Below are 25,791 nucleotides of genomic sequence, written 5' to 3' on the forward strand. Positions count from 1 at the left end.
CCCTTGAGTTGTGACCTCATCTCTTGGGGCTGGTCCTATCCCCCCCCAAACCTGGACCCTAGGTATAGAGTTGACCCCAGCCAGGGCCTCCACAGCTGCCCATTCCTGAAGGTCTGTTTCATCACTGTCTCAAGGCCCAAAGCAGGACAGAAGGCAGAAATGAAGGGCAAGTGAAATAAACAAACTTGGATGCCCAAAGTAACAAGGGAAAAAGCTGTTTCTTGGCAGATCAGGGAATATACGCACAAGGAGCATTTCATAACCAGAAATACGAGTACACAGCTTGGAACTAAACTGCCTAATCTAATTCTGGAGGCACGATAAACCTGACAGCTGTTATGGGGCTCCATTTGACGTTTCAAAGGAGTGAACGCTGTAAAGTTGTGACCTGCAACTTCATAGGTCCAGCAACTGCCTAAGAGCAGCGTCCTGCCCTTTCCAGATGATTAGTGCTCAGTTTGTTGTTGGGTTTTGTCTTCCAGCTCATGTGGGTCCTCAGAGAGTACTCTCTGCCAAAGCAAAATGCCAAAACAGGAGCAAAATTTTCTGGCTATCCACGTGTAATTAGGATACCATAAAATCCCACAGAGATAACTCAACACCCAAAAGGATAGCCCGGGACAGCTGAGGCTAACTGGGAAGAGCCCCAGCTCGGGAGCAGCCTCGCTGCGGCCGCAGTTCCCGATCTGTCAAATGAGGGGCGTGATGGCGAAAACTCACCCCTCAAATTGCTGGGAGAAAGAATAAATGGGACAGCACTTCATAAACTGTGAAGTTTGGGCACCAACAGCATGAGAAATGTTATCATTAACCATGATGCTCTCTCCCAGTGGACATGATGAAGTATACCAAGGGGTATGATTACTTGTTCTCAAAAGACCCTGTTTGGCAGTTATTCTATTTAAATAAAGATGTATCATGGTCATCTTCAGAAAATACAAGTTTTTTCCTTTAAAAACTTTATGACAGCCATTTAAATTTCCATGGTAAAGAGCACCGTCTAGGTACTGAGCAGTACATGTCCCTGTCACCCAAAGCAGCAGGAATTATTTCTCGGAGGAAAGGAGGGCCGAGGCCCATAGAGATCCAAGTCAGACACGATCTGGACTTGTGAGGATGTATCAGAGGGATTCTGATAATTAACTTTTACACAGGCCAGGCCTCAGGACCCTACCAACAAGATCTCATTGAAGCCTAATGACTCGGTGAGGTAGGAGCTATTATTATTCCCACATTTTGCAGATGAGGAAAAAGGATGAAAGTGTTCTGGGCAACTTACCAAGGCAACAAAACCACTGACTAGCAGAGCTAGGGCTCACACTCCAAGGCCATGCTCTCCACCCCTACTAACTGCCTCATTCAGGTGTTTCCAAGGACAAATCAATCCATGGGCAACAGAAGCTCTCTACAGGTGCTCTGTGCTTCAAGAAAGACTTCCATCCATTCAACATTTACTGAGCACTAGCTGCATGCCAAGCCCATCGCTGAAAGACAAAGACCTTCACACTGTCTGTCCAGGGGGAGCACCAGCTCCAGGGTGGACCCTGAGTCTGAAGACAACTCAGGAAAGCAATGAAAAGTACTTTTTTAAAAAGTCCCAGTAAGTCACAGAACAGGCGGTAAAATGCTTTATTCTTCACTCTATTGTTACAGGTCCCTCAAAGCCTGCTTGGGATGATAATCAACCTATTAAGGAAATATGTTCCACGTTGGGAAGACTTTCTTATAGTAAACCACAGTTTACAGCAAAAAGAAATCCAGCAGGCCCATATCACCCTCAGCACTACCTGTTCTACCCACCCCCCTACTTCATTGCTGTATATAAGTAAATGTTCTACTGCATGTACGAAAATCTTAACCCTAAAAATACTGCACATCCCTTTTTGTGTGCTATGGGCACATATTTCCATCTTAGGGAAGTTGGTCACAATTAGCTGGGACTTCACTGAGACAGTGAGAGGTGGCATCAGATGAGGCTGTTGTTTGTGGCAAATGTTCTACCCGCGTTATTGATTACCTGGGGACTTTATTGATGTCTCTGCCTTCCCTTTTATACTAACCATCTCTGGCAGTTGCTACCACAGACTTTCCCTATGTAAATCACTCCACGAAATGTTCATCTAAATGTCTCAAGGTACTACCATACAGAAACTGACTTCAAAAACAACACCTAAAGGCAAACTCATTTTCCTCTCAATTTATTATGTATATAAAACAAGCATTTGGAGTTGATCGTAGATCTAAGGCTCTCTTAATTTCACAATTTATGCACTGGTACAGGTTTGTCTGCACAAACATTTTAATCTCAGCCAAACCTTTCTAGTTGGACATGTGGAGTTTAAGCTCCGAGAGCAGAGACACGTTGTTGCACTCAGTACTTGCCATTTGCGTCCCGCCTTACAATGCACAAAGCAGCACAGTATTGGAACAGCCCTCAGGGAGCTTAGAGAAGGACAAGGGGCAGAGACCATCAAATAATCAATGCAAGAGCTATGAAGGAACATGAAGGGTGCCAAGAGAGTACAGCCAGTGGGGAAACCTAATCAGTTTGAGGATTGGTCATGGAAGGGTCCCTGGAGCAAGTGGGAATTGGGCTGACATTTCAAGGATGAGTCAGAGTTGGCTAGGATGGTAGTGTGGGCAGGCCACAAGGGAGAATGGCGTGAGCAAGGGACCTGAGGCAGGAGCACAGCCTAAAGGAGGAACCCAAAGAAGGACCCTTGAATGTGGGTTTAGTGTACACAGCATGAGACTGGAAGAGTGAGCAGGAACCAAGTCATGCAGGACTTTAAAGGCCACATTGAGGAACCGGTTTTATCCCAAGAGCAATGAGGAACAACTGAAGCGTTATCATATGTGGTCTAGAGGCAGTATGCAGGTGATCAGATGGACATTCTGAAAAGCTTACTCTGGGTACAGTGTGAAAGCAAACTGGGAGGGGCCAAGAAAGGACTCAGAATGGTCAGTTACACTCTTACATTTTAGGTGAGAGGCGACAGTAGCTCAGACAAGGGAGGTGGCTGTAAAGATGAAAGAGACTGAGAGAGAGATGAAATGCATGGGACTTGGTAGGTGACATAGGGAACGAGGAAGAAGGTGCTTTTAAGGACAAGCCTTAGGCTTTAGGCTTACAAGACAGTGGTCAGCGATCCCATTTATCAAGTCTGGGAATAAGAGGAGGGTCAGTTTAGCGGGAACATAATAGGTTCAGTTTGGGACATCGTTAAGAGTCTGACACTTGGTGGCCTCCATGGGTGGATGTCAGAAAGGTGTTGAAAGTTCTGATTCAATAACTGATACTATTACACATCCACCAGGAAGGGAGACAAATGGTTCCTCACAAATAATGGAAAACCAGGGGCACCTGGGTGGCTCAGTCAATTAAGCATCCAATTCTTGATTTCAGCTCAGGTCATGATCTCAGGGTCCTGGGATTGAGCCCTGTGTCGGTCTCTGCGCTCAGTCGGGAGTCTGCCTGAGGATTCTCTCCCTCTCCCCCTCCCTCTGCACCTCCCCCCACTCCTGCACATGTGCTCCCCCCTTCTCTCTCCCCCTCTCTAAAATATAATCTTTAAAAAATAATTTAAAAAATTTAAAAACACAACACTAGAGAGAGAATTTGTTGGATGACAACGTATTTTCTTGAAGTCATGAACCTCTAACAATCCTGTGCAAGTAACATATGCAATAAAACCATTTCAGAAATGTCTGCCTACGTTCAACTTTTTTGGAACATCTTTCAAGAGAAATTTAATGCCATCTACTATTCTACACACACACACACACACACACACACAATTCTTCAACTTTGGGACCCTAATTTAAACCAGGCAGCAAACAAGAAACTTCAAACTGGAACAGGAAAAATAACTGTTTCCTAAAATGAGGAGCGGGGGGGGGGGGGGGGGGGAGTCTTGGCATCATCCGGGCAGCTCACTTGGCATGCACTAATTCATCTGAAGTTCTGAGTTACGGAGAACAACTCTGATTGAAGATTTAAGTCCCAGATACATCAAGACACTCCTCATTCCATCTTTTGGCCCTAAGAGGCAGGAACTGTGTTTTCATTTCAAACGAGGCCTAGGAGACAGAGAAGTTGAGAGACTTGCCTAAGGCATCATTGTCAGTAAGGGCTGAAATGCAAAGCAAACAGGTCTGGGCAACTCCCTTTAATGACGCCCAACACCACAGGGAAAAGGAAACAGCAGCTACTTGCTCGATGTCAATCCTCTGCTGTAGAAGTCGAACGCTGGGGTATTTATTTCGGAAGGTGTTTTCTGTGATCACCCGTCAATTTCATCCTTAGCCTCAAGACAACCTTAATTTTTAAAAAGTTTTCTTTGTCAATTCAATCCTCTCTACTCTAGCTTCTGAAAAGGGTTTTGCCTGGTTAGACATGTAAATCACACCCAAAAAGGCTTTATAAGTCTTAGTTATGACTGCTTTTAACACTGGGATCCAAATGTGAACTCCAATCTGGAAAAAACAAGTATTTGTTTTTCATCAAATGTCTACTACACGTTTCCAACGAAAATCCACTGAAACTATGGTGAATAAGCTGCCTCTAATTTACAGAACAATTTTGCAAAACCACTTATTCTTAAGCCAAACCCAGAACTTTTTTTCCTGAAGAAGAAATGCTATCAGGTACATTCCTTGCCAGGCCCCAAAGCTTAACAACTCAATCAGTCAACCAAGGATCCTAGGTGTGTTAACAGGAAATATCACATAGTCCTTACAAATAGCAGGTATGGGGGCGCCTGGGTGGCTCAGTTGGTTAAGCATCTGCCTTTGGCTCAGGTCATGATCCTGGGGTCATGGGATCGAGCCTCAAGTGGGCTCCCTGCTCAGCAGGGAGTCTGCTTCTCCCTCTGCCCCTCCCCCTGCTCGTGCGCGCATGCACGCTCTCTCTCAAATAAATAAAATCTTTTAAAAAACAACAACAAATAGCAAGTATGTGCATGATATAGAAATGAGGCAATATGCAAACAAAATCATGATAAATGAGGAAAAAACACAAACTAGTACCTACACTGATTCACACAATGTTCAGAAATGTAAGAATGTCTGATATGCTAGAGTGACAGTTTAATTTTCCTCTATATCTCCACACAGACACGTATGTAAGTATATGTATATACATACATGCGTGTCTGTGTGTGTATAAAGCTCTTCGTCCACAAATGTGTAAAGTCTGTGAGCCCTCCAGGGATCTCAGAAGCACTGCTCAACTTGGCACCGCCCACCCGCCTGACACAGACTCAGGGAGGCCGGCACAGGTACCAGGCAAAGTGGCCAAGGTGATACTGAAGAGCGGGAGGGCAGAGCAGGAGTGACAAAGGGAAGAAGGAAGCAAGGGAGAGGCGGCCTCAGGCAGGTGAGGTAGGTGCCTGGCAGGATGGTAAGAGCATGCTTTTCCAAATCAGATGGGGAGCAAACCCAGCTCTGCCCCTCACCAGCTTGTGACCTCAGACTAGTTACATCATCTTTTTGCGCTTCAGTTTTTTATCTACAGAAGGGGGCAAATAAAGTGTACCTCACAGCATCTGTGTGGGGATGAAAGAGGTTCCACACTAGCCTTTATACGGGCTTCTCCTCGTAGGACTAGTGCCCTTCCTTCCTTGACAGGTGTGGTCAGTTTCCTGGTCTGCAAAGGGGCAGCAATAACAATGGGATGTTGTGAGGACTAAGGGCAGAGGTATGGCCCTGGGTCTGTCCATCGCAGCCCTATGCAAATAGTGGTTATTAATGTATCCTGGGACTACTGAGTACAGGGGAGAACCGTGGGGCTAACTAACAGGCCCCACGTGTGAGAAAAGGTTTTGGACAGTGACAGCGTCGCTGGAAGAAGTATAAACTATTTCCTACAAGGTTGTTTTATAATTTCGTGATTCAATGCTTACAAATGACACTGAGGAGGAAAAAAAAAAATAGCCTTAGGTCAACAGCTATAACCCTTCAGCCTGTAGCCAGGCCTCTGTGTCTGGGACTCAGGGCCAAGCCCAGGTCAGCTGGCCTCTGGATGTGGTGACCCTTCCAGGGAAAGCATTCAGGTTGTCAGACCTTGTGGAGCGACAAGTGAAGGGTCAGTTCACGCATTTTAAAGACGATTGGGCATGCAAAACGTTTTGTCAGAAAGCAAGTTCAGTGGCCAAGCTCGAAGCCAACCCAAGAGCAGGGAGATGCTCGGTCTGCTGCTTTGGACGGCCAGGACGACAGCCAAAGGCAACTCTCTCTCCTCCTGTTCCTGCCACAGGAAAACTGACAGTAAGAAAAACAGGGTACCAACCAGAATAAGGCCAGTCACTCTCTCAAAAGGTCACTGATACCAAAGTCCCAACTCCTCAAAAGATCCTTCAAATTACTTGGTCAAAATCTCTGCAAAGAAGCCTCACTGAATTCCATGGCCCCAAAGACAACTGTTACTCCCCAAAATTGGTTGTAGTAAAAACAATGGCAGGACTCAGCTCTAAATTCTCATCAGAAAAAACCTTCCTGACCACCTTATCCTAAAAGCACGGCCTCCCCATCCCCTTATTTTTAAGAACGGTATTACTACCTGACATTGTGTTACATGGCTACCTACTTATTACCTCTCAGCCCATAGAACATACGCCCTACAGAGTAGGCACTTAAATATTTATTAGTTGAATGAATGAAAGAACACGGCACCTAATACCTAAGTAACCTGTTTATGTCCTTTTCAGAGAATTCCATATGGTATAGACAATAAATATATCATTTACAGCCCAGTATATTTTTAGCAATTGGGCATCAGGTTTTAGCTCCAGAATATAACATATTATAACACTTGCTAGGAGAAAATGAGATCTAACTTCATACCCAGATCGTCTCTACCGGGTGGTAGCCTTTGCAGGAACACAAGCCTTTCCTAACTCTGTTTTCCCACAGAACCACTGTGTATATATAATGTTGTCTCTGCTGGGAAAATGCATTTCTTCTAGGAAACCAAAATTCCAAGCCAGCCGCTGTCAAACAAAAGGATCCTTCAGGAGAAAAAGGGAATACCTCTGGGTGGTGGTGACTTCTAGATCTTTTTTCTTTTTTTAAGATTTTTTATTTATATATATAGAGAGAGAGAGCACGTGCACATGCATGCAGGAGCGGGGGAGGTACAGAGGAGAGGGAGAGGGACAAGCAGACTTCCTGCCGAATGGGGAACCCAACAGGGAGCTCAATCCCAGGACTCAGAGATCATGACCTAAGCCGAAGTCAGATGCTTAACCAACTGAGCCACCCAGGCAGCCTATATATCTTGATGGCATAAATAAGAGCTCCTCTGCAAGTCACCATCTACCAGGGATTTAGAAGTGGACATCGCAGAGCTGCTGCCACCAACAGAACTCTAAGGTGTCCGTAGCTCCTGGGCCTGCCTTTGGACCAGAACCACCCCACTCCCAACTTGTCTCACATGCCAGCCCCACTGGAAAGTGGAACAGAGGATTTGAAAGCAGGCTGCAAATCCAATACATGCAGTTCTTATAAGGCACTTTCTTAAAAATATATATTCTCAAATGGGAGAATTCTGAAATCACATTGTTCATAATAAAGTATGCAATGCCTCCTTTATAACTTATATAAGAAGGAATTTATCTAACAAATTAATTTTAGGCTCTTAAAACCCACTTGGTCAATGTCTGTATCAGTCTTCTTAAGCGGAAAAGGATAAAAGTAACGAGGAAAATAAATGTAGAGTTGGTACTGCTTTGTGATATACGCATACTAAATAACCGCACTTACAAAGACCTTCTCCAAAAAGCCTCTGACAGCAAACAATGGGCCCAGCTCTTGAGGGCAGCAGGGAGTTGCACCTTCTGGAAACACTACTCTCAGAGTGTACAACTCTCTCAAAATAGGCCTGGCTGCGTGTTCGAGCCCTGCTAAATCTTACTGCCCAACAATGCACTAAGTACACTCCCAAGAGAGCACCTCTACCTTCCACTGGAAAATGGCCTCTGTACCAGCAGCAAACTCCTTCCTCACATTCTCTTCAAAACCTTCCATCTTACTATTTTACATCAAAGGTTCTTCACATCCTACGGGCCAAACTGGGTCTGTGTGTACATGTGTAGTTTTCTAGTGTTCAGAGGCGCGAAGGGGCGTATATTCCAAAAGTTAAAACACCGCTCTTTTAAGGGGTAGCAGAACTTCACCCGTTATTTTGGGAAACCAAAGTTTTTTTTTTTTTTTTTTTTTTTTAAGTTTTTTTATTTATTCCTTTGCTACAGAGAGATAGAGAGAGAGAGCATGAACAGCAGGGAGAAGCAGAGGAAGAGGGAGAAGCTGACTCCGCGCTGAGCCGGGAGCCTGATGCGGGGCTCGATCCCAGGACCTGGAGATCATGACCAGAACCCAAGGTAGATGCTTAACCATCGGAGCCACCCAGGCACGTGAAACCAAAATTTCTCAGAGCCACCTCTGGTGACAAGGTTTCTACCCAGTTGGGAACTGTTCCAGATCAAACACTTTTTCCCAGGAAAAATACTAGGAAGCCTAAGTACTAGCTGCAACACCTGTTTGGTGGGTACGGATCCCGTGCATTTCTGGGGTGCCCAACAAAAACCCACTGGACCTCACAGTAAGGTAAATCAAGATGGTATGTCAGCGTGAGGTCTGCACCTAGGATGTTGATTCTCGAATTTGTTTGGGATTCTTGGCTGTTGGCATTTTCCACTGCAGGGCTCTTGACACTTCACGATAACAACTATTTTTTCCTCAGAAACAACATTATTTTATCCAGCTTCATAAGAATGATCAAAATCAATGTTGAGTTTGCAATGCTCCAGTACATCACTCACTCAAAATGCAGGGCACATCTCCATGGAAACTTTCCTCCTGGGCAAGTTTCTTCTTTGACTGAGTGCTTCTACATCAAATGTAATCCTTAAGGCACTGTTCCCACTGTGCTCTGGCCCCCTCCTCAAACTGTGTCCCAGGTATTTAAAATTTTTTCAACATCTTATAAGATGCATACGTGCACATTCCCCCTTCCATTTTTTAAAAATTTATTTTCTATTTTGGTTTTAACAAACCATTGTTCTCGATGAGCTTTTTCTAACTTGGAAATTTAAATATCATACCAACTTAAATTTATCCTTCAGATTCCATGAACTCTCCACTTCCACCAACCCCAGCTGCTAGACCTACTGTGATTGCACATCCTTTGTTTCTACAAGCCACGTAAGAAAGTGGACCTTGTTACTCTGAAAATCTCACTTTCATTTCAAGTCTACCCAGTTACCAATTTTCACACATATGGCAATTCTTGGTCTCTCTTCAAAAATGTGGCCAAAGGTGTAATAAAAGAAAGGCTAAAAAAAAACCCTGTTCTCTGCTTGTCTCTTGGACCACAATCTTCCTCTATCATTTCTTCTAAACCAAAAGGTACCACTATATTTGGAAAATAATCAGTTTTGGAAAAAGGTACCTTTACACTATTATTTCCAGAACAACTAGACATAAAGAAGGAGAAATTACAATCTGCTTAGAAAATTGCAAAATTATTTCTAACGCTATTTGCTATAATTTGACAATTCTATCCCAAGAGTTTGAGAACGGTACCATTATGAAATGTCTCAAAACCATTGTCCTGGGGCGCCTGGGTGGCTCAGTTGGTTAAGCGACTGCCTTCGGCTCAGGTCATGATCCTGGAGTCCCGGGATCGAGTCCTGCATCGGGCTCCCTGCTCGGCAGGGAGTCTGCTTCTCCCTCGGACCCTCCCCCCTCTCATGTGCTCTCTTTCTCATTCTCTCTCTCTCAAATAAATAAATAAAATCTTAAAAAAAAAAAAAACCATTGTCTTAACTGAAATCTGTTTAAATGGAATAGTTAGTTGCTCTTCAAGTCACATAAAAGCACATATAGACCAGAGATCCTTCCTATTAAATCAAGGGATGATACACCTAAAGTACATCACCAAAGCAATACAAATTTTAGCCTCAAAATACCTTAACCATTTATCTCAGTCTATGTAATTACTGATCTAGAGACCTTCAAATGTTGACATACACACAAAATAAAGTATTGAACAATGTTCCTTAAAAAAAAAAAATCAGTGTCAGGAAAAGCAGATATGTTCTATTCATCTAGCTGGTTTTCACGCACATGGGTTTGTTCTCCATACATTTTTACTGTTTTCTTTTAAATACATTGGACCTTTCACTTCTCTGTGTTCACAGAAGAGAAAAGTGGAATGGATAATCCCAAACAATTGATTTGGGAAGGCACAGCATTTTTCGGTAGCTTCCCATTAAAATGGGTTCGTGTGGGAGGAATGTGAACTGAGCAGAGCGGAGTGGGAAGGGAGCCCACGGGCACAATGGGGTGCAAAGGGAAGCCAGCTAAAGGCGTAAAGATGAGCAAGAAATAATCTACTCAGATAACTGAGAGCTGATGCCATAACTTCCTCTGTATTTAAAATCCACAGTGCTGACTCTTCATTAATTTTAGATGAATTTCACGGTAGGTTTTTTGTAATTACCAACAGCTTGCATTACCAGCTCATGAGATGGCTCTATCAGTTAAGAGATCTGGTTTCCTAAGCAGAGCCTTCTGGATCACATGCCCACCTCCGTGTGAAGGTGAGTGCTGCCAAGGGGCTAATGAATCCTCAAAAGCAGCAAGAGAAAGAGACCTTCCTCCCAAACCCTTTCAGGCCCAGACACCTAGCCCCCCAGAGCACGGGGAGAAATTCGGAGAGGGAAAGAAGCTTAAACTACCAAAGGTAGAAAACGACCATCTTTTACCGTAATTTAACTGTCTGCTGATGCAATCATGCACATTCGTCACCAGTGCTCCCTTATATATTGGCCTGCCCCTGGAAGAACAGTCTTTCTGGAAGCAGTAACTTCTGTCGTTTCTGCCTCTGGCAACACTGGAATAAGGAATATAAAACAAAAAAAAAAATACTTTCATGAACCGAGCTCACCATGATAGGACACGTATGAGGTCCACAAGGAAAGGCAGGGGCCTGTGACAGCAAATCCATGTGTGTGTTCCTGGCTGGGTGGAGGCCACCAGAGCAGATGGCTGGACTTCTAGGATGGACCCCAAGGCATCCCAGGGAGGGGCAGGATCCACCATCCAGAACCACAGGGCTGGGAGGACCAGCTTCCCGGTTCTCTGTCTAGCTCAGGGTCTAGCTCAGGGCCCCCTTTCTGGCTGCAGACAAGAATTACCAGACCGAACAGAAAAGCCAATGGCAGGGAACAGATTAACTTAGAACACATTAAGGGGCGGGGGGGGGGGGGAAGGGAAGGGGAGGAGGAGGGAGGAAGAGAAGGTGGTATAAGAGAGAAACACAAGAAAAATGAGGAGAGAGGCCTACAAGAAGTTAGGAGGCAGTTAGGGCATTGAACAAAAGGAAGTGACTAAAGAAACCAAAGACAAAATATCCTGGCACATGGCACCTGGCTTGTAGGACAAGTTCATCCAGTGCCCTCCCATCAAAGGATACCTTACAGATTTGAAGAGGGGAGAGGGGCCAGTAGGGAGGAAAGAGGCTCTCAGGGACCCAGGGGTAGCCAGGTATGACTAGTGAGAAGCCAGGCTTGCGTGCATGGGCTCCCACCAGTCAGGAACCTACAGTCTGTGCTCTAGGTTCTTCCCCTAATTGGTCCCTCCTTTCTAAAAAGCTGGCTTTAGAGTTTTCTAGATGAGAGGTACAGAGACTTTAGCTGTCTGAAAGCCTGATGAACATAAGACCCTACCACCACCAAATATAAGTACACAAATACCCACAAGATTTCACATTCAATTTGCAAGCAGATAAAGACTTCTCCCTTCTCTTCCTCAAGGTTAAAAACCCTGATTTAAAGAACTCATTACATTATTCTGAGGAAGAAGTATAAAGTTTTGATGTATACCCTTTGGACTGTGGGTGTGTGGTCTTTTAGAAGTCTGGGCAGGACAAGAGAGAGAGCAAAGTGAAATTCTGCCTCAAGAAAACAACAGTCCTTAGTGCCTCCCAAAGCTTCATGGGGTTTTTTTTACTCCTGGGCCAAGACCTTAATGGGAAAATAGGTGGTTCCTTTCTAGACATGCTACAAACCACCAAAAAATTGAAAAGCAAATATACCAAAATATACTCAAGTGCTTGCCTAAGTTAAAAAAGAAAGAAAAACTGGCACATTGACTTCTAAGCTATTAATCAGGAAGAAAAAATCTAATTAACCATTTCTTAATTAAGAATTTATCATGTTTCATGCTATGCAACTACTTGCTTTAAGATTCTTCAAGACCTTCCTTAAAAAGAATGACAAAGTGGGTGAAGACTTTTAAGAGACTCTCACTTAAGAGACTCACAGAAAACTGACTTTCACTGCCAGAGAGAGTCTGGACCTGCCCCGTGACAGTCCCCAAGCACAGCCACTGTCTTGGGAGCAGCATCATCTGCTGAATGCTCAAGGGATCACTGGATACCCAGCCCATGTTAACTCAATGTGGGGATAACCCATTTGGTGAGTCCTTTCTCAAGCCCCAAAGAATTTGTCTTGAAACCATCAAGCTGGTTGGATGAAAGGTTCCAAAGCTAGTTTCAGGGCTTCCTGCTTATCTCGCAGGGTCACACCCTCCCTAAGCAATAGCATCACACCAGTGAGAGAGATGGATATGCACCTTACGACAACGGGCAGAAATATGAACTGACAGGGCTGACCCAGGTAACCACTCTGCTTTACGGTGGCAAAAACCTCTCGTTTCCTCTTTAAACACCAACTGGGGCACCTGTATGATCTCCTAAAATAGAAAAACATGGCCAAAAAAAAAAAAATCACTTTTTCCTTAGCTTGCTATAAAGTACCCATCTCACTGAACATTTACCAACCAACAGTGCCCACCCCCTCTGTGCAGTGCTGTTCAAGGGAGCCCAGAAGGAGCAGCAGGATGTTTCTGGGAGGGGAAACTGCAGCTAATGGATCAACTCTGACAGATCACACAAAATGGCTAAAATTCTTAGGCCACAATCCAGCTAGGACTTAGAAATAGCTAAACCTGAAATTCCTGGAAGACTTCTAGGCTGTGGGCACCACTTTGGTGCCCACATATAATTTAAACATGTTTAAAATTCTATTTTTTGAGATTAACACTTCTGGCATTATAAATTCGTATAGCTGGAAGGACCTCTTGATCACCTGCCCCAGAAAATTCTGGGCCCTGCCCTTCCTACATTTGCTGCCAAAGCAACTCTATCACCTAATTCAGAAACTCAAGATAGGTTTTTTTCCTTCCATAAGACTTTCATGCCACAAATCAGACCTCATCAAATAAAATTCGCTTCAGGCTGTTAAGCCTCTGCCAACACCCCTCTTGATCGCAGTCAAACCTTAAGACAAAAGCTAGACTGACCAAACGAGTTTAGTCTCTGGCTCAGAGTATGATCAATAGTCATTTCTGTTGGGAGTTTTAGCCTTAAAAAAATTAATGTTCCTGCTTTACTATTAACCTACCCCAACAGGATCGAATACCACTCATCATATCCCCACAGACATTAGCCTACCCTGAGAAATTAAAACAAAAGCAACTCCTTTCCCATGGGTTTTCTACTACTCTTATTTTCCACTTCGATCTTGCCTCTGAACTTAGCCAGGGCAAGCAGCTCAACTCTCCCTGAGGACAACTCCCTTCAGACTTCTAGGACAGGTACTGCAGTTTCTACTCTTAACTCTTCCGGGGAGGGGGAGGGTCGGGAGGGGGAGCAGTTGAGGCAGATGGGAGACCAAGGAGGAGTCACATCAAATTACTCATAGCTATAGCCTGATACTCGAGAGGTCATTTCCAACAGGCATGTGGATTTGAGGACACCAAGACGGTTCCTGTACAGCTAATGTGAGGAGCAGTTCCATTCTTTTTATCAAAGGAAACAGGAGGTAGGAGATGCTCCAAGAGCAGGGGCTGTGGAGCCAGCCTGCCTAAACCCCAGCTCTGGGCTTATTTGTGGGCCACGGTCACAGGCTCCCTTTACCCTATCCACACCGTCAACCGGCTTTTCCTTATTTGTCATCATTAGGTCCAAACAGCACCCCTCCCCACCAACACACACACACACACACACACACTTCCCTCTACCAGCTCTCAGAGGCAAAATATCAGCAAGGTAGTGTTAAAATTTACCACGTGGTCCACTTCTAATAACACTCACCTACAAACGTCTTCACATCTGCCAGGGGCTTCTTTTAAGATCTGCCTGTGGAACAAAATCACTGCCACCTCAGTCTGACAGGCCATCCTACAATACATACCTGCTCTTGGCGTCATGACTGGAAGGCCTGCTGCCAGCCTTCTGTGGTCAAGGCACACAGAGGAGTCTCTCCTAGGATTTTCTCTGGGACCAGATGCGCCAATACTACTTTGCTCTATTCCAATCCGACCTACCAACAGATCACTAACTTACCTGGCAGTGATGTTAAGGTTTCCAGTGCCTGGAGACATTGGCTGCTCACGCCCAGGCATGAGCTGACAGATTCCTGACCCCTTCCCTCCACGCTGTTCTCAAGCAGCTTTTGGTGCTAATTTCCACTTGAGAGTTTCTGGGCACCACTTTGGTGCCCACATTGAGGCTGAGTCACAGACGTCTCTATGTCATTTCGTTCTGCAAATTTCCTGTATACTTTTTTTTTATACTTTTCTCTTCTATCCCCTTAATATTCAGCTTAAAGCCATCCCAACCAGACTTGCAAGTCTCCCAGAAAACACATCACTCTTGTCTTCAATAAATGACTCCTCTCCGGTTATCAGAGGACCTGGTCTAGGGACCCAATCCCTTCTTCCAAAACAAAACAAAGGGAAAAAAAAGTTACCTAGGAAACCAGCTAATGACATCCCACATCAGTTTTCTCTCTCAGAATCACAATCACAAAAGTTGTAAAGGAAATTTAAACACCTTTTCTGCCTCAAGTACATTTCCTATTTAGAACTTCAAAGTTCCGGTGAAGACCCAGATGTCTCCTATGATTCCCTCCCACGTGACAGGTGATCTGAGGAGGAAGACTCCTCCCCTCATCTAGAAGTTGGCCTCAAGGGAAGGGCAAGTCTGCCCATCTGCAGGGCTAGGTCTAAACACAACTGCCTCCGTTCTCTCCAACGGGTATTCTCCCAACATCAGGAAGATTCTTCCCCTCCTACTGCTGCCCAGAGCCCTCTTTAGGGCCCACCTAGCATTATTCTTGAGTAGTAGCAGGGGCTATTAACAAACACCTGCTGAATACCTCCAAGGGCAGAGCACTCTGGTTTGCTGATGGGAGTCGGGGGGGGAGGGGAGCGTGAGAGGGAGGAGATACAAATATGAACGGGGCACAATCCCTACCTTCTAGATAGAGAGGAAGACTACTATGTCCCTGACTGTGGGCTGCATATGGAAGACTCTAACCTTGAGGCCTCAATTTGGAGCCCTGTGCTGCTGATGACACACCCAACGAGAGTATGCCTCCTGAGGCTGGGACAGGAAGCCCTTGCAACATGGCCCATATGAAGGTTTCAGGAGGTAAGGCAACCCCAGCCTGGAGGACGGAGAGGTGCAGAGCAGATGGGCTGAGGGCCTGGGCTGTCTTGCTCACCTATTTCTCCCCAGTACATAGTAGATGCTCAATGAATATGTTTCAAAAGTGGATGACAGTTTTCAAGAATAGATTTAAGAGCAAGTAAGGAGAACAGCTTTAAATTTATCTAGAAATTCTGAAAAATAGGTGCCAAGGGAACCAGTGAGTTGCAGAGTATGCACAGCCAATGTTTTCTGCCTGAAGTAATTTACATTTCTTTTCACTGCAAATGCAAGCTGGCCCTTACCTAGTCCTTAACCAAGTGCTGTGATTTTTATCTTTAAACCTCTCCTGAATGGTCTCTTTCTCTCCAATCTTGCTGCCACCAATCTGGTCCTAACGACCACCTTTTTGCTTGGAAGACAACAGCAACCCCCTCACGGCTCTCCCCACAGTGACTTCATCTATTCACCCCACTGCAGTGGAAGTGGTTTTAAAACTCCCTAATATGGGGGCACCTGGCCGGCTCAGTCAGCAAAGCATGAGACTCTTGATCTCAGGGTCTCACATTCAAGCCCTACATTGGGCGCAGAGCTTACTTAAAAACAAAATTAAAAAAAAAAAATCCTAATATGAGCACGCCACATCCTTGCTCAAAACCCTATGAGAGCTTCCCGTGGCTCATGGAGTTAAGATCCATGTTCTGAAAAGTGCTGTATGGTCTAGCCCCTCCTGCCTTCTGCCTCAGCTGGGCCCGTGCCTCTCTCTTCCTGGTTTATTATATTCCAAGCACCTTTCTGTTCCCAGGAGGAAAGGAACTAGGCCTTTCAGGAACTGAACCACCTGCTCCCTCTTCAGGAAACAGCTCCACACCCTCACCTCACTCCCATTTGCACTTGTCCTTTGTGGCACTTCTACTTCTTAGGACATATTTTTTAGTAGACCTCTGCTTTTCTCCTTCCTCCAGGAGCGCAAGGACCTTGTCAATTTTGCTCACCGCTGTATACCGCACACTATCTGACCCATTGCGCAACCTCCTCAACTGTTTGTTGGGTGATGAATGAATGAAGGAATGAGGGAATGAATGCAAGCATGGTAGAAGACAAGGGGAAACTTAAGATATGCTCTTTAAAATTTGGGTTCATTGAAGGAATCAAACAGTTTTTATTTATTTTTTTAAGATTTTATTTATTTATTTGACAGAGAAAGACACAGCGAGAGAGGGAACACAAACAGGGAGTGGGAGAGGGAGAAGCAGACTCCCCGCCGGGCAGGGAGCCCGATGTGGGACTCGATCCCGGGACTCCAGGATCATGACCTGAGCCGAAGGCAGTCGCTTAACCAACTGAGCCACCCAGGCGCCCGGAATCAAACAGTTTTTAGAGTAGAATAATCCAGAAAGGGAAATAAGGGGGAAAGGAGTCCATGGGAATCCATCCTTGGAGCTGTCCAGTGGGTTCAGGCCCATCTTACAAAAGAAGCATGTTCTGTGTCTTTGACCCAGACTTGAAATGCATTCTCCTGCCAAGTTGCAAGGGTGGCCCTCTAGTCTGGATGGGCTTCCTGTCCCAGCCTCAGGAGGCATCATTCTCACTGAGTATATTATCGGAAGAATGGGGCTCCAATCTGAGACCCCAAGGTTATAGTCTTCCATATGCAGTCGGGTCAGGAATGCCTACTTTTCATGAGCAAGTCTATGCGGGCTTGCAAGAAATGTTCATTTAGGATTCTGAATTTCAACTACTAACACCAGTCCTGTAATTAGGCAGCATGCAGTAATTTTTTTTTCCTCTAGGACCATATCTACCATATAATTTTATATTCCAAAGATACATTTATACTGTGACAGAAAATCCACCAACAATGCTTCAAATTGAAACTATCTTGGAACAAGATTAGCAAAATGTCGATAATTATTTAAACAATGATAGATCCATGGGGATCATTATATTATTCTCTACTTTTGTAAATTTAAAAAATGTTTCCAGAATAAGTTTTTTTTTTTTAAAGGAACTAATGCAATTATATACAAATTTGATCAGTTCTAAAAAAATACTCTAGGATAATTACAAACTCTGATATGGCTGGGTTTCTACTATTTTACTGAACATCCCAAACCAGGCCAAAGAACCAAAGCCAGTGGCTCGTTTCATGAAGTTTTCCTCCTGTATGATCCCGAGGTGTGGCTGTTTCCCCAAGAAAGCACCACACCAAATCTCATCGGGCATGAGTTCAGGCGGGTACTGCACTTAGCAACTCTGAGTTGTCACCTTTGATCACCTGGTAATGAGGCCACTGGCCTCTGCCTCCTCTTATGGGTGGGGGGTGGGGGGGAGGCTAAAAATTTACCTTCCATATCAAACACCAAAGCAGACAACTGTAGGAAGGAGCTGAGGAACAACGCTTCCGGCTGAACATGGCACCCACAGCAGATGGGGCTGAGGCTCCACGGCAGGTGCTCCCCAGCCACATGTGCTCAGTGGTTAGCGCATCACAAAGCGTCCAACACCAAGCTACCTTAGAATGCATCCAGCAGATGTGCATATTAGCCATCTCCATCTCATCTTCAGCCCTGCGGTTACTTTACACATAGAATGATGGAAAATGCTGACCAAGAACAGAAGCTCATCCACTCCAGGTCAAGATCCCCACTGTGAGAATCAGCAAACCCTTACCCCCAGCCCTTCTTGTATGTGCCTGGCACTGCTCTCAAGACTTCCCAGACATCAGCTCCTTCAATCCTAACGGCCACTTGGAGGTGGGAAATTGAGGCACCAGGAGCCTAAGAAATCCCCAAGTCCCCTGAAGAAGTGCCTGGCTCCTGAGCCCGGGCTCTTCAAGCTCTCCCCTACCAACTCAAGCCCTCCCTTTGCCCTGGTTTGGGATGCACGGTTCTCCCTGTGACTCGTCTTCCCCCTACCTCCTCAAGCCCTCCCTCCTCCTCTCCTCCCATGCCATACTTTCTACAGGCTGCTCCTCTGGAAATACTTTCCTGGACACTCCCAGGTGCTAGCTCCCTCCCTTTCTTCCTTCCCAGTGCCCTGTTCTTCCCCTTCAGAGGAAGAAGCCTATCCACTTATCACAATGTAATCTATAGACACAGTGTATACATCTTTTGACTTGTTTATTGTCTGGACTAGATAATGTGCTATGTGCCCGCAGAGACCACATCTGCTTTGCTCCCCACTGGATTTCCAACGACAGGCACAATGGTTGGCTCCAGTAGATGCTCAAATCTTTACTGAATGAGTGATAATCATTGTATAGTTAGTCTTTTCAATGGGAAGATTTTTAAATTCTCTATTTCAAACCCCAAATGATAAACATAACCATCTTTAGGAACAGTGTTTAAAAGATAGCAGTAGATGTAAAAAAGAATTTAAAACTGCGTAAGAAAACAGGCCAGCTTACACCAGCTGTAAGAAACAAAACTCAGAAATGCCTCTTGTGATTCTGAAAGGTTACTGCAGGAGGGCTCCAAGGGGTGGGTTTAAATCTCAAATCCCCAATAAGCTTATGACTGACGAGGGCTCCGCTCCGCTCACCCTGTGCCGTTCTCAACTATTAGGATAAGCCAAGGAGGCACTCAATTTGTTAGGTCCAATAACCTGCCTAGAGAAAAGCCCTTAGAACCAACCCTCCAGGCAAACCCAAAAGGGAAAGGTTAGCTGATTGTTTCAAAGCCCACCCACGTTTCCCATCCCACCAGCTTCCACACCGAAGGACTGGATTCTGCTCTCAACGGTCCCACTTATGCTCACAGTGACCCAGCTTGTGGCTTCAGTTCACCAAAGAAAAACCTTGCCTTTCAAGGACTTAGGTTGCCTGCAACTCCCACAGGGGCTATTCTTTAGGTTGAACAAAGTTCTCCTAATACACAGCAGATGTCCTGAACAAGAACTCAAATTTAAACAGGTGTCAGCACCCGATAGATGTGTGACCTCAAAGCAGGAGGAATCCTACTTTTAAACTGGAAAATTTCCAGGGCCCATGGCTTGAGAGGATACCAAGACGAGGCAGAGTCCACCTGAAACAACCACAAGCTCACACTAGAGTGGCAGAAGCCCTCCTCTTTGCTGTGTGACCTCGGATAAGGTACTTACTACTCTGAACGTCGGTGTTCTCATCTTACAATAAGGTTGACATTGGTCTCTCCTACTCACAGGGCCATGAGAGTTTGAAAAGCAGACAATGCCTCGCACACAGCAATTCTCCATAAATGACAGTTACTCATATTGTTATCACCTGACTACAAAGCAGGATCACAAACACCCAAGTGAGACTTCGGGAGGCCTGAATGAAGGAACTTCTTTCGACCATTTAATCTCTCAGATCCTTAGTTCATAAACTCACATAATCTCTGATACTGTGTTGGAGGGAGTCAGGGGGAGGAGACTGAGAAATCAAGTCCTCATTTTGAAAAGAGAGCCTCGAGACCCAGAGAGACGCAGGGGCCCAAGGCCCAAGAACACACACAATAACAAGATAAAGCCCCAGGACTGGGAGCAGGCCTTCTGATGCCCACTCTAGAATTCTCTCTACCTCACCCAGTGCTAGGCAGGGGCTTCTGTACTTCCATGACCTCCTAGGCTCCTTCTGGTTAATGGCATCTCATGACACTTCACCCAAAGCAATTAGACATTAAAAGGAGTTTTGAAAGGGGAAACACAGAATCTTGTATATAACCTTGAGGTGCTTTAAAATCCACATGTAAGACTATTGACATCAGTGTAGGTTTCCAATCTTCTTATAATGATATTTATTTTTAACTTGGGATTTAAAGTTGACAAAGACCTTAATGAATAGGCAGGACAAAGGGAGCTGTCTGTGCGTGGATCGTTAGCTCCTAAAGTTAATGCTTCTCATGGGGACAAGAGTCAGCCAAAGGACAGAGTTCCAGGCAAACTGGAAAACGTTCCTCCGGCCCACAGATCATGGATTACTGCCTAGGCTCCAAGTGGCAAATCTTATGAGATGTTCTCCAGCTTTATGCCAGAGCCACCCACCAGTTAACCCTAACCCTGTCATTCAGTACCATCAACTGATATCGGGTGCTCACTATGTGCCAGGCACGGGAGCGACTTCATGTAATCCCTGCGACTACCTATAAAGAATGCACTACTGGGGCGCCTGGGTGGCTCAGTCAGTTAAGTGTCTGCCTTTGGCTCAGGTCATGATCTCAGGGTCCTGGGATCGAGCCCCGTGTCAGGATCCCTGCCAGTGGGGAGTTTGTTTCCCCCTCTCCTCTGCCCCCACCCCCTCCCCCAGCTCATGCCCGCATGGGCTCTCTTTCTCAAATATTTAAAAAAATAAAGAATGCACTACTATAGTTCATCTAATCTAGGACCCCACTACTAAGACGTACCATTATTTTATGTACCAAAAATGGACATCGCTGCCAACGACAGGCACAATGGTTGGCTCCAGTAGGTGCTCAAATATTTACTGAATGAGTAATAATCACTGTTTAGTCAGTCCTTTCAATGGAAAGATTTTTAAATTCTCTATTTAATATCTTATATATTATATTGTAATATTTAATATCTTATAATAAAGACTATATTTTTCTTCAGAAATGTTAAGATGAGACAAACTGTACTTGTCTTACCACTGCTGGAATGTGAATACCGTCCCATTTTACAAATAAAGAAACTGAGGTACAGAGAGAGAAAAAATAATTTGCCCAAAGTCACAAGCTGCTAAATGGAAGCACTGGGATATGCCCTGGTAGTTCAGATCACCTTTTCACAGCAGTAAACTCAAATTTCCTGGCAGCCACATGAATGACCCAAAAAGGTACCAGGCAGAGAGGCAGTACAGGGTGCTAACTCTTGGTCCACCGTAAGCACGTTAACTGTGGCAATTCTCTGAACAGCTCTGAACCTGACCTTTCATATGTCCAAAGAAGGCACTGTGCTGGAACTGCCATTCCTCTTCTGGGAGAAGCAACACAGTACAATGGAAGAGGCACGTTTTGGAATCAGAAAGTCCTAGACTAAAATTCTTGCTCCACCATCTAACCAGCTTATCACTCTAGACAAGTAACTTATGCTGTTCTGAGCCTCGGTTCCCTCTTCTATAAAATGAGGCTACCATCATCATCTATCTCCCTTAGATGGTTGCTCAAGGACTGGAGAAGATATCTATATCTACATCTACATCTATATTGGTATAGATTATCTCCTGGAGAGAGAGAGAGAGAAAGGAGTACAGAGCAGAGTTGAAATTCAACAGATGCTCTCTTTTCTATACTAGCTGCCTTCTGCTTTGGGACAGAATCAAAGAACAAACATTCCCTGTGACCTCAACAATGCCCAAGGGGGACCCTCCGGGGAGACTAAGGATCAGACAGAGGAAAGTAGATGCTGAGGGATGCTCGGGCAAAGAAAATGAGGTGGGAGCACCTAGAGACCAAGGACAGTATCTGTCTAATGAACTTCCAAATTTCTGAATAAATAAATTGGTAGGAGAAAGGGGAAAAAAAGAAAGAACAGGAAGTAACACCATGAAAAGATATCGGTCAATAGATAATGAGGATGCAGATAATCTTACACCAAACCTGACGCAGAAAACCACTCTTTAAAGTTTCAGTTTGACACCAAAAGTGAACTACGGTGGGAAGAATTTCCCATTGTTCTGTTTTGTTCTTACATTAAGTAATATTCTGTGCATTTCTCCCCTTTCTTTCCTCAAGGATTTGAGAACATCCTCAGAAGAGAGCTTTTGACTTGGAGGGAAGGCGAATCATATGGTAAGTAGAAACAAACCCTCCACCTGTTTTAGTTTTTTTCCACCACAACCCACAATGCCTTGCAGTTTCTGGCACACTACTGACTCAATAAAAATTAGGTGAATGAATATTTTTCAACTACATGCAATTTCTTTTAAACGAAAACTCCAAAACATCCTGTACCTTTATTCTACCTGAAAGCCTAATCTCTTCTGCTGCTTTTCCAGAAGTATTCTAAAAACATAATCTCTAATGAACAAACAATACGTTTGGTATATGTGGTATCTCCAACCCTCTCACAGGAGGGCAGTCTACTCTCTTCAAACCTCCCAGCCCCAGAAACTCAGCCCAAGCAAACTCCTGCACTTCCCCTCACTCACTCCCTCTGTCCCAGCCCCTGGGTTACTTGTTGGTTGTCTCCATTACTACCATCCTCTGACTTGAATCGGGTTGTTAATCTCTTTCCCTCAGGCACAGCACCTCTTCCTGCAGATAAATGGGCAGGCCAAGCTCAGTTCACCCAGAGCCCTCCACACGCCGACTGGAGGCCTTCACTGACACTCCTGGAGAGGCCTGTGTGAAAGAAACTGTCTGGCAAAAAACCCACTCGGTACCCTCAGGAGGCTTACATGTTTTCCATAAGTTTAGACCAACTACCCATTCTTGGAAGAATCTGAAATACCAAAATAGCTTAAGGGTTAAGAAGAGCTAACAGCAATGGCCGTTTCACTCTTCCAATACCTCCTATGAGATAAGCTTCAAGGCGTCACCTAGTTCTAAACTGTCAAACCTAGACTCCTCAAATACCCCCTTACCCTGGAGTTCAAGGATCATTTGCCCCTCTGTTTTTCCTTATTGGTTTCCATATAAAAGTCACTCATTGTTTTCCTTCTAGCTTACATCTGGCTCCTGAAAGGACTCCTTTAAATCCTTTGATGAGGATCATCAAAACATGCAGAAGGCTGGTTCCTTTCAATTCTTGTGCAGACCAGCCACGATGGACTTCAAACAGGAATATGGTACCACCCCTGCCTTCAAGGAGCCCACGCTTTCCCTTCAACTCTAAAAAAGTATGTCCTCCCAGTACAGTGTCTGTAAAACGTAGTGACAAAGTACTTCATAGCTTTGGAGAAAGAGCGAGGGTGGAAACAGACTTTGCCCTTACATTTGATGCCCCGTAACCATAACAACCGTTAAGTAACTATCAACCCACTGAGGGGCTAAGTTTTCCAAAAACCGTTTTCGAAAAAGGGGAAAACTCCCCTGCACCAACTCCCGCGTCGGCCGTGCAATTTGGGCAGCGTGCATGGTGCAACTGGAGTCGCTGTGCGTTCCTTCTCGCGGTCCCTGGGTTTCGCTGGCGTGCTAGCCAGCGGCCAACAGCCACAGCCTCCACCGTCACACCCGCGCTCCCGGGCAGGGCACCTGGCGTTAGGCCTCAGCCCAATGTCACTTGTTAACCTTCCGATCCCCCGGCTCTCGGCACGCCGCCGCCTCCTGTCTAAGGCACGCAAACCGCCCCACGGCCACCCGCGATTTCCAGGAGTTGGGAGAAAAACAACCCGAGCGCAGTCAGCCCCTGACAGATCAGCGTAAAAGTAACCGCGGTTCTCGACTTGCAAGCATTTCGTGACGTGGGCGAGGGGGGCGGCAGGAATCCGGGGCCCCATTCATAAAATTACAAGCTGTTTTCCCTTAGTTTGCGTGTGGACTGCCCTCCCTGGCCCGGGCCGAGCCGGGAGCCCGGAGCCCGAGGACGGCAGGCTGGGGGGGGGGGCGGGGGACGGGCTGGCCGGCGCCTCCGGTCCGGGTCAAGCCCAAACCGCCACACCCGACCCCAAAGGAAAAAGGTGTTCGCCCGGGGGCGTCGCGTGTGGGCGTCCCCGTCAACACCAGGCCGTGACAGCGGGGCGGAGCCCTGAGGGGGCCCCGATCCCCGCCTCACCAACGGCCGCCAGCCCCCGACACAGCCGGGACCCAGCGGCGTCGGGCCGCCCCCAGCCCGGGCCTTCTCCGCGGGCGCTCCTTCCACCGCCCGGCCCCGGTCGCGCTCACCCCGGCTCCGCTGGCTCCTTCATTGTACTGCGCCGGCGCCCGTGCTCCGCGGCCGCTACAGCTCGGGCTTGGGCTCGGGCTCCGGCCGCTGTCCTGCCGCCTGCCCGCCCCCGGGCACCGGCCGCCCCGCCCCGCCGGCGGACCCGCCCCGCGCCCGCGGCCACCGCCGCCAACCAGAGGGCGGCAGGGGCGGAGCAGGCCGCGCGCCAGGCCCGGCCAATCCAGCCCCTACCCGCGCGCCGGGGAGCGGCCACGGAAATGGGCGCGCGATTGGTCAGGTCTGTTAAAGGGGCCGCCGCCCAAGGGGCTAGAGAGGGGCGGTGGCAGGGTTACCTGGACGAGTCCGGATGGGAGGGGTAAGAGCTTCTCTTCTCTCCCAGCCCGGCTGCCGCGCTTTCTTCAGTTCTTTGCACTTACTAATTTCCTCTTCCTGCAGCCTAGCAAACAAGTGGAGACAGAACCTGCCCCGGTCGGAGGGAGAAACTGAGGCTACGAGAACCAGGGGTCCCACGCGGGGCATATTTACTCAAATTTGGATTTTAGAAGGCCCTCATGCCTCCCGTCCAATCCCAGAAATTCACTTAAAAAGGCACATTCTCAGTCTCACCCTGGCGGATTTTAACAATAAGATCTCTAGGTCCCTCCTGAGTCTCTAATTCCCCACTTCTGGAATGGGACTGGGGAAAATACGCATTTTTCGGCATCCCTCCCCCAAGATAATCTAATGTAGGTGGTACAAACAAGATCCACACAGGCTCGGGTGCATGTTTCGAGTCCATCATAGTGATGAAATTCAAATTTAAACTGTCAAAAATAAAGCTAAACTCTTTTTTATCCTCAAGATCAGTAATATGGCTGGGAGACTTTCCAGCTGGGCTGGAGGTCACCTACTAAGAAACTCAGAGCAGTTCCCTGAGTGGGTCATGCTAAGAACTGAATTTGAAGGGAACTGGACTGGGATGAAGCAACAAACCAGTCTTGTTCTCTGACTGGTGAGACAGTGCTGAAATATCTTTTTTTTTTTTTTAAGATTTTATTTATTTATTTGAGAGAGAGAATGAGAGAGAGAGAGCACGAGAGGGGGGAGGGTCGGGAGGGTCAGAGGGAGAAGCAGACTCCCTGCCGAGCAGGGAGCCCTATGCGGGACTCGATCCTGGGACTCCAGGATCATGACCTGAGCCGAGGGCAGTCGCTTAACCAACTGAGCCACCCAGGCGCCCAGTGCTGAAATATCTTAACGGCAAACACACCCAGACCCAGTCATAAGCCCAGGAGGGTGCCTTGCCCCTCTGGAGCTTCCTTCCAGTGAATTGAGCCCTGCCCACCCTCCCAGGCACATTCTTCTCCTCATCCCCAGTATCCCAGATACACATCTGACCCAGAAGTTACTGCCTTCAATTTCAAGGTCAGCCCCGTCCACCTGGACCCCTCCTATGAGGAGCAAATGGCCTCCACAGAACACCCCATATTTTGCTGTAATATCTGCTGGATGATGTGTTTGCCAGGGACAGC

General features: G+C 46.3%; 1 protein-coding gene across 1 annotated transcript in view; it reads right to left on the bottom strand.

Annotated features, from left to right (window-relative positions):
* Window positions 1-24,376, bottom strand: part of TEX2 (testis expressed 2) — a 97,490-nt gene extending 73,114 nt beyond the window's left edge. The window contains 1 exon segment of the mRNA XM_021678506.1: window positions 24,280-24,376. The gene's annotated coding sequence lies outside the window, so the exon portion shown is untranslated.
* Between the last annotated feature and the right edge of the window lie 1,415 nt (window positions 24,377-25,791).

The sequence above is a fragment of the Neomonachus schauinslandi genome, chromosome 15 (genome assembly GCF_002201575.2).
Source record: "Neomonachus schauinslandi chromosome 15, ASM220157v2, whole genome shotgun sequence".
Taxonomy (NCBI): Eukaryota; Metazoa; Chordata; class Mammalia; order Carnivora; family Phocidae; genus Neomonachus; species Neomonachus schauinslandi.